Consider the following 9,756-nt stretch of genomic DNA (forward strand, 5'->3'; position numbering starts at 1 on the left):
CATTACACCATGCGCAATTCGGGTAGCTATTGCTGGTAACAGATGCTCGAAGTAAACCTTCTTCAGGTGGGAGATGTGTTTTCAGTCCACTCTTGGTTGTATGGTACATCTAGGATAATCTGTTCATTTGGGGTCCATACCAGGAACTTGCATTTTTTTTTGTTTGCACAATACATTGCTACCTGAATCTGGTAGTAGTAGCCTAATCCTGACGCGGTTTCCCTAAGGCCATACATTCCATTTACATATTTCACATCATATGTGTTTGATTCAATCATTTTTTGCAGACTGCCATCATGTGCCTCAAGTTTCTTTGATGTAGGACACTTAATCTCAAGGATGGTATCTTTGTCAACTACTCCATCTAGACTGGCACCAAGCCAGTTTTCCTTCTCGTGTACAATAAGACCTGTGGTCTCAACTGTCTGCCCTGTGATCCCTTCAAACCATTTTCTAGCTAAAGGCTCAGCTGATTGACCATATCTCGTAGCTGTGCATCCAGCAAACACAGCATTCAATTATCTTTCGACCCAGTTGCTTGGGTCTGCTTTTTTGGGCACGTCTGATGCCTCACTGCTGGTAATCCTAACTTTTCTTTGGTCCAGCCAAAATTGACAATCCTGGCCTTTTGATTTTGTTTAAATTTTCTCTCTCTGATCTTTCCCACATTTTACATATTTTTCAAACACTACATTGCATAGGTTACATTTATGTTCAGCACACTGTTCATGCTCTCTGGGTAGCTCATTGGTTGCTTTTTTCTGTGGGTGTGCAGTCAGCACCTGATGCAAAATGCTCCCAGGTATCATGGCTAAGCCGACCAACTCAGGGGATGAGAAGTGTTGTATGACCTCTGCATCAGTCTCAAATGCCATGGAGATCGCTTTCATACTTATACCCTCATGGTCTGGCCCTTGAATGTTCTCAATCGTGTCTGGTACCACATTCCTCCAAGTTGATTGGTTCCAGGCACACAGTTGGTCCGTGCAGGCTGTACCTGTGAAGCCTCGAGACACAGCATCTTTCAGCTTGTAAAGTAGACCTGCCGTATGACTGCAACACTTCCCTCTGTTAGCCATGCAATCACAGTGCACATCTACAACTTTCCCATTCTTCCTCTGCAGAGTTATTTGTACAGTATGAGTGTTGTTAATGGTCTGTGAAAATCGGACAGGTCCTTTTAGAACTATGTGTTTATCATCTGGTAGAGTGTGCATTATTTGACCAACCCATCCGGAGCTCAGATAATTTTGACCCTCTATCAGTGACCTGTAGTTGGCATTTTGTTGATCATCGGATGCCAGGCGAAGGAGAAAATACTCTTGAATACCTTTAAAACAACAGAAGGGGCGCATTGGGGCAGTAACGTTAGTAACATTACTGTTATGTCTGTTGTTAATGTTTGATTTGCTTGACTGTGACTCTCACTCTGAGAATCAACAACGCTAGCAGTTAGCCAGGGCTACCAACTATTGAGTTTAGCTTGGAGTGAGATTTTTTTTTGTTTTTTTTTTAAATTCTAAATAGAATTTTATGAAGTTTAGTGACAACATTTAGTGACTACAATGACTGGTAGGATACAGTTTTTATTATTGCTTGACAAAAATTTCAAGATTTCAATTCCATTCTTGTGATTTGATTCCGATTTTGATTCAATATTGACTAATTTGGATACATGTTTATTTTAAATTTTATTTAAAAAAATAATTTACAGTTAGCTGTACCTTACCCTTTCCTTTTGCAATGTGAAAATGAGATAAATAATGGACACAAATGAAAAACATGAATTCGTTTATTTGATATCATTCATTTATTTATTGTTGCCAAATGGACAGATATTTTTATAGTTTCCTCGTTAGCTAGCCTAGCTAGCATAGTTTTTGCCAAGCTATTTTCATAAATAATCTGTAAGATCGTTTGTACCTTCATCTGTGACTGGAGGCCACTGTCTAACATCATCAACCCAACAAGTCATTCTGCCTGGCTGTAGCTGTCATCGAGGGTGCGTTATCACGGAGGTTTGTTTACATACCGGTTACAGCTCAGTAATGGCGTCGCCACAAGATGGCAGCCTACACAGAACGCTCATCGGATTATATGTCAGGGACAGTCTGCATTTGGCGACTTTTAACTCCTCCACCATTGAGGACAGGGGAAGCTGTAGCTGGCCCGACCTTATGCAGAGCCCCAAGGATGTAAAGCTCGGGGGTATTCCCAACCAGGTATATTACTTTTTATTGCAAATAATTTTTTATATATATTTTTTCATCTTGTTTAAATATTCTTTTTATGCTTTTGTGTTTTCTATGTATTTATGTATTTACGTACCCAGAGCTCCTGGAAACTACAACAAATCCCTTGTGTGTTTGCACTCACAGGCAACAGCCTGTTTGTCTTATACGTCTGCAGTCTGATGCAATTGTTAACTGTGATTACAAGTAGAGAAATTTAAGGAGTTACATTCAGGATTTTGTTAGGTCAGTGAATGTGGATGTTTCAAGCCAGAAGGGCAGTTCTGTCAGGTCCATTAAGTCAAGAACACACAGACAATAAAAATAATTTAAGAATTTTTATTGAATAGATTGCAAACAGGTTGATGTTCCTGAATTGAAATTTGGCGGTATGGCTCTGTTCAGGGAGTCCTCTGACCTTTCATGAGCACCATGAAATAGCAGAGAGTCAGAGGACAGCAGCAGCAGCATTAGGGAACGTTCACACAGTTTAGGACTGTGAGAGCTAAAATATCCCCCTGTGAACAGAGCAGGCAACATGACAAAGCAAAATGCCACGTTATGCATAAGGAGGAGCTGGGGAGGTGGCGGGCAGCAGTAGCGAGCAGCAAGCATGTATGAGCAAACTGAATGTGCTTTAAATAGGGCGCCTTGTTTGAGCTTGGCCATTGAGCAGCGAGGGGAGTTACCCAGCTAATGCAACTCAGCTGAAGCAGATCAGCTGGAGCAGATCAGCTGGCGGGACAGTGTTGAAGCAATGCATTAGCAGCGTCTTGACTACCTGGCCTGCCAGAACTGACGCTGACGCTCAATATCTGTCAACATTGTGATACTGAAGTATCTAAACTCCATGAGGGGGCCATTTGGATGTCCGGAGAGAGCGAGAGCTCAGCCCTGTTGGGCTCCAACCCAAATTAAATTAAACTTTTCCACAAGATTCACTTCTCACAAGAACTGGCTCAATTCACTTCTTTGTTGGAGAAGAAGAGATCATAATAAATGTAGCATGAACTTAAACATTTACAAAGGAGGAAGAATACTGCTGCGGCAGCAAAAGTTTGAGAAGGCAGCTGAAAATATCTACGATTTCAGTGCAAATGAATCAACTGAATTTAACTTATATAGGTTCACAAAGAGCACATAAGAAAACATCCAAGCTTGGTCATTTAATATATATTAAATATATATTAAAGCTTGTATTTACATGTATAAATTTATATAATTAATGTTAATGCAAAGTTTAATATTAACTGTCAATTAAATTAATTCTGAAGACATTATGAGTTACGAGGTGAGATTATGAGCTAATTCATATGAATTAACAGCAAAAAAACTAACAATGTTGTCTCAATTCTTTCACTAGAAACTGTTTTTATTTTTGGAGCGACAGAAATAGGGGGAGGGTCTTTACTGCATCAGATTTGTCACTTTGCTCACTATTTATGAGAGGTATGAAAGTCCGGTAGTGGGTGAGCAGCTGATGACACAGGGACTGGATGGTCAGCGAGGTGTCCGTGAAGTGAAGTGATGCAGATGTGATGACCCAAGTGAAGACGAAATCCAGGTGAACAAGAAACAGGAACAGGAACGGGAACGGAAACGGAAACACGAACAGGAACGTCGACGGGAACAGGATAACACACGGGAGACATCAAACAACGATCTGACAATGAGAGGAAAGTGCGGTGAGGTTTTAAAGGTGCGTGAATGAGCTGCAGCTGGAGCGATGAATGAGATCAGCTGGATCGCTGATCTACCGGAATGAGTGGTAACGCCCACTCTCACACACCCAGACACACAAAACAACAGTTGCACGAGACAAGAAGGAAACAATGAATTTATGAACCGTGACAGTGGCATGCTGTGATTTAATGTTGTAACCAGGCCCGTCGCGACAAGGCAGGCAGGCAGGCAAACCAAGCAATTGCTTGGGGCCCCGAGCTGGCCTGGGGCCCCAAGACAACGACTGGTTAAGAATAAAATGCAACGACAAACTGTGTGAGCGCCCCTTTGATCAAGTACACCTGGCTGCAGCCTGCAGATCGGGGCGGGGCTGCACCTGAGGCGGGGCTGCACGTGCACGGCTGCACCCATAACACTTCTCATTGGTTAGCAAAGTGATGACGTCAATCGAGGCGGGGCCGCACCTGGGGCTTCTCATTGGTTAGTGGCACAGTAATGACGTCGACGCCACGGTAAACTGTAGGCGTTTCTCAATGTCAAGGAAGGATCCTCGGAAGCCAGAATTCCGAGGATGCTACGTCATCGACATCCGTCGAAGGACTGTTCCAATGTCGAGGCTCCTCGGAATTTCAACCAAGGACTGCGTCCTTCGTTCGAAAAATATCCCATACACAGGAAAGGATGCATATGAGTAGACTTCGCGCTCTTCACGCTCTCAAATCACCCACAATCCTCTGCGCGCAGCTTTGCTATCTTGTTAAAAAAAATTCAAAATGTTAGACGTTAACGGACTAACGGAGTCGGAGCGTTAATATGCTTTCAAATGTAAATATATTTACGTTACCAAACATTTGTTTAAAAAAAATAATTACATCCATTATGTTATGGATCAAATTGACCTGCACTGTATAAACACACTTGACAGTCAAATAATCAATATGATTAAAAAGGAGTTTATTGATTTAAAAACGATTATATTGCCCGAGTGAACAGAACTGCGTCCATAGCAACGCTCTGTTTTTCATTTTTACTGACGTAATGACGCACTGACGTGCACTTGCTAGCCTGTTCCAGAGCCGTTGAAAAACCATAGACAGTAGAATGCTTAAGAGGAGCCTCGTCTAGCCTCTGAAGGAAGTGACTTGGAAGGACCAGTCCTGCCAAGGAAGTATCCTTGACATTGAGAAACACCTAGGAAATGCGGTTGAAAATGCGATCTTTAAAACGCATGCGCCATATCACGCTGACAGCGCATGCGTCGTATTTGCTTTAAGTGGTGACGTCACGCGTCTTAAAAACGCATGCGCAAATTTGAAATAATACTTTAATAAAAAGAACTAAAACAGCTCTAAAGTAATAATGAAAGCAGCAAAAAGTAGTAGAGCGCATATCCATAGTTTAAACTATGCCTGATCTAAGGTAAACATAAGGAGTTACAGAGTAGGCTATATATTGTGTAATATCTGTAGCATTTTAAAAGTTTTTCACATTCTGTTGCACTTCACTGTGTAAATTACAAAATTACTGTAAACATTAATGGCACCTTATATATTTTTTATGTTAATCATTCCTCTGTAATAGTTATTGTTTCTTTTTGTGCATTAGGTTATTATAAAACATTTATGCCAATAAAGTAGTTTAAAATTAAACTAACTACATACAGTACATTGTCAATCTCTGTATCCCATATTATGCATGCCAACTCGAAAAAACAAACTCATACCAGTGGTAACTTTTATTTCAAAACAAAAATAATTGTGTAAAAGAGATATGCACACATACAGATAATCACGTACATCAACCATACACACACGCGCGTACGTACACAGACACACACATGCGCGTACGTACACACACACACGCGTATATTCACACATACGTACACTCACACACACACACACACACACACACACACACACACACACACACACATGTACGTACACTCACTCACACACACACACGTACGTACGCTCACACACGTACGTACGCTCACACACGTACGTACGCTCACACAAATACGTACGCTCACACACGTACGTACGCTCACACACGTACGTACGCTCACACAAATACGTACGCTCACACACGTACGTACGTACGCTCACACACGTACGTACACTCACACACGTACGTACACTCACACACGTATGTACACTCACACACGTACGTACGCTCACACAAATACGTACGCTCACACACGTACGTACACTCACACACGTACGTACGCTCACACACGTACGTACACTCACACACGTACACTCACACATGTACACTCACACACGTACGTACACTCACACACGTATGTACACTCACACACGTACGTACACTCACACACGTATGTACACTCACTCACACACGTACGTACATACGTACACTCACACATGTATGTACACTCACACACATACGTACATACACTCACACACAATCTACTCAGCCTGAAAAAAAAAAACAGTCAACCGAGCAATAGCCCTCAACCTCCTTCTCAGAATAAATTCCCTGCAGGACTCCCCTTCGGCCATCACCCACATACTCAGTGGGCAGTCCTTGTATACAGTGCAAGCAGAGTCAACGAGCAGGGCACCCGGAACTGCACTCCAGTTCACAACACCTAATTTAGATAAAATACAGAACAAACAATATTGAATAATTTTGAAGAAATGCATTAACATAGGACAGAGTCATACAAGGAATTGCTTTTTTATATATTTTAAACATATTATAGGAAAATGTTATACAAGATAATGCTTGAGTGTTATTGGCTTTGTCTGTAAAGTACCTAAGAGACTTTATGAAAAACAAACTAGTTAAAAAGTTGTCAACACAAACTTTAATTTGGCTTGAGAAAGCCTATCCTAAAAGTTTGAAATAGTTTTAAAAGCTTGAAGGTTTTCATAACCTTATATATATATATATATACATACATATATATATATATATATATATATATATATATATATATATAGGCTATATATATATATATATATATATATATATATATATATATATATATATATATATATATATATATATATTAATACTATCAAAATACATTTAATCAATTTATTCATAGAAAAAAAAATCCTACAATATAACTTTGTATATTACTATTAACTCTTAAATCCTATATTTCTTCTCCTGGTTCAGTTTTTGCCACTGTATTTCTTTTTAAGGGTCTTGTTTTAACACTTTATCCTAATCCCACCAAAACCACACTACACACACACACACACACACACACACAATACACACACACAATACACACACACACACAAACACACACACACACACACACACTACACACTACACACTACACACACACACACACACACACACACACTTAGACCTATGCTGTCCTAGTTATTTGTGTGATATGATGAGTAAAGTTACACGAACTCATTTTTACACCACTTAATTTTAACATCACACTAAACATCACTTCAGAATTAAAAATGGTAAAATAAAATGTAAATAAAATTACAACAAAAAAAGAGTAGCTTGCCTGTAGTGTACCAGAGACTTTGAGTGTACTCACCATGCAGCGATGAACATCAGAAATGAAAACATGCTAGAATCGACGTCATGACTTCACGTTCACGCCATAACCAAAGAGAAGAGATGTTGGCGGGAAGAGACGTGCAGCCCCGCCCCAGGTGCGGCCCCACCTCGACCGACGTCATCACTTGTCAGTAACCAATGAGAAGCATTGTGGGCGGGGATGCACGTGCAGCCCCGCCCCAGGTGCACCCCCGCCCAAATCTGCAGGCTGCAGCCAGGTGCTTCTCCCTTTGATAGTCAATGCAGTAAAGTGCAATGACACTGTTATCGGGATCCCCCTCAAGGGGGTCCCCCTTAGCCGCTGACAGCAGCCAGCCAACCACGCGATCTCTGCTGCCGGCAAAATACAAAAACTCCTCGGCAGTCGTCATGAAGCGGAATTATGCTTCAGGAAGCCAGAAAAGAATGAAGAGAAAGGAAGAGGAGGATAAGAAAAAAACAAGATAGTGGTAAGTAGGGGTGTAATGATACACGTATTCGTATTGAACCGTTCGGTACGAGGCTTTCGGTTCAGTGTTCGGTACGCATTTTCAAACCGAACAGTTCGTTGGATCATTTTTCCTGCCGACCAAAATTTCGTTATTTCAAATGTAGGCGCGTTGCGCGTGGCAAGCGCGCTCATAATGTAGAGACGCCGGCGCGACCACAACATTGCCCAGCATCAAATGTGCAAACGTAATGCAAGCGGAACGAAACTGAGCTACTCGTTATTGTGTGGTTGACGGACCGTTGTTTATCAGTTTGGACCAGTGCAGCGCGAGCCGATCGTGTTCATGCGACACTGTTACTACACAGCGCTAATAAGAGATCCAGTAAAGAAAGCATTTGAATTCGCCACAGAAGTAATAACATCGCTGCGAGATCTAGTGAGAAACATTCACATAGTTTGGCAGGAATAGTAGGCTATTATGCCCAGTAACATTACGTCGGTTTTATTTTGACATTATGAATACAATGCCCTCAAATGTTAATCTTAACTAAAATAAACATTTGTTTATAACTACTACAATATTACATTTCATTTTTTCCAAGGAGCTGTTTTGTTTTATATGCTCCTAAGAAGAGTCAATTATAGCTCCAGAATCGCTCAAAGTAAAAAGAAATCATATTTTATGATGGTAGTTTTAATTAAAAAAAGAAGAAAAATAAATAAATCAAGGAAATTGGCATTTCTTTCTTTTTGCTGTATCGAAAACATACCAAACCGTGTGTATCGTATTGAACCGAACCGTGAATTTTGTTACACCCCTAGTGGTAAGTGATAAATTACACTGGATAAAATAGCTCCACTTGTCTTGTACAAATGGTGTAATTTTGCAGCAGGTAGGCTAGAAAAAATATGTTTATGTTAGCTACCTGCCTGACGGCAAATGCTGCTTGTAACAAACAGTTAGTGCAACTTTTTTTTCGAACAGACGGAATTATAATATGTTTTTTATTGGGGGGGCCTCCATGTCCATTTTGCTTGGGGCCCCCAAATTCCTTCAAACGGCCCTGGTTGTAACTACAGCGAGGACTGCTTGGTGCAATTCATTTTCAACAAGTTTTTGTTCATCGTGAGCTCATCATTGTATTACGAAAAGAAAAAGATTCACAATAGTGTGCCTTAGGATAAAAAGAGTTTCAGAGCAACTAAACTATATTAAAGCAGATGATGAGGTGCAGCCACGGGAGTTCATACATGACCAAAAAAAAGTCTCAAGGCAAAGTTATAAAGAGGTGAAGAATGCAAATGGTCATGAATGTACACTATATGTCTGTCCCTCATTCAGCTGTTATGTGAACGTAGCCTTAGTTTCACACAGATACGTGTTTTCTGATGCCATTTTAAATGACCAAGCCATTTAAATCTCTTTCCACACAAAGAACAAAAATAACGTCTGACATCTGCATGACTTTTATGTATCTGTAAGTGTGATGGCAAAATATTTTTTTTGTTACACTTACCACATTCAAATTGTCTTTCTTCAGAGTGAATGCGCAGGTGATTTTTGAAATTGCTCCTTTTTGTAGACTTCAGACTTTTGTAGACTTTTGTAGACTTTTTCTCACATTTAGAGCCCTGAGATTTTTTTCTAGTATGAGTTTGCAAATGAGTTAGCAAATTTAAAATTCAGGTCTCTTTGATATGTAAAACTCTTCTTGCACTGAACACATGTAAAAGCTTTCTCTCCAAGTCCACTGGAGCTGAGGCTGAAGAAGGTAACAGGTGGAGTCAGCTGGAAGCCTGTTCTATCTTAACGTGATAAGAAAAACTAATTTGTGCATTCTTAATTGGCTGAAAGAC

The sequence above is a fragment of the Scardinius erythrophthalmus genome, assembly GCF_964197995.2.
Source record: "Scardinius erythrophthalmus genome assembly, chromosome: 24".
Taxonomy (NCBI): domain Eukaryota; kingdom Metazoa; phylum Chordata; class Actinopteri; order Cypriniformes; family Leuciscidae; genus Scardinius; species Scardinius erythrophthalmus.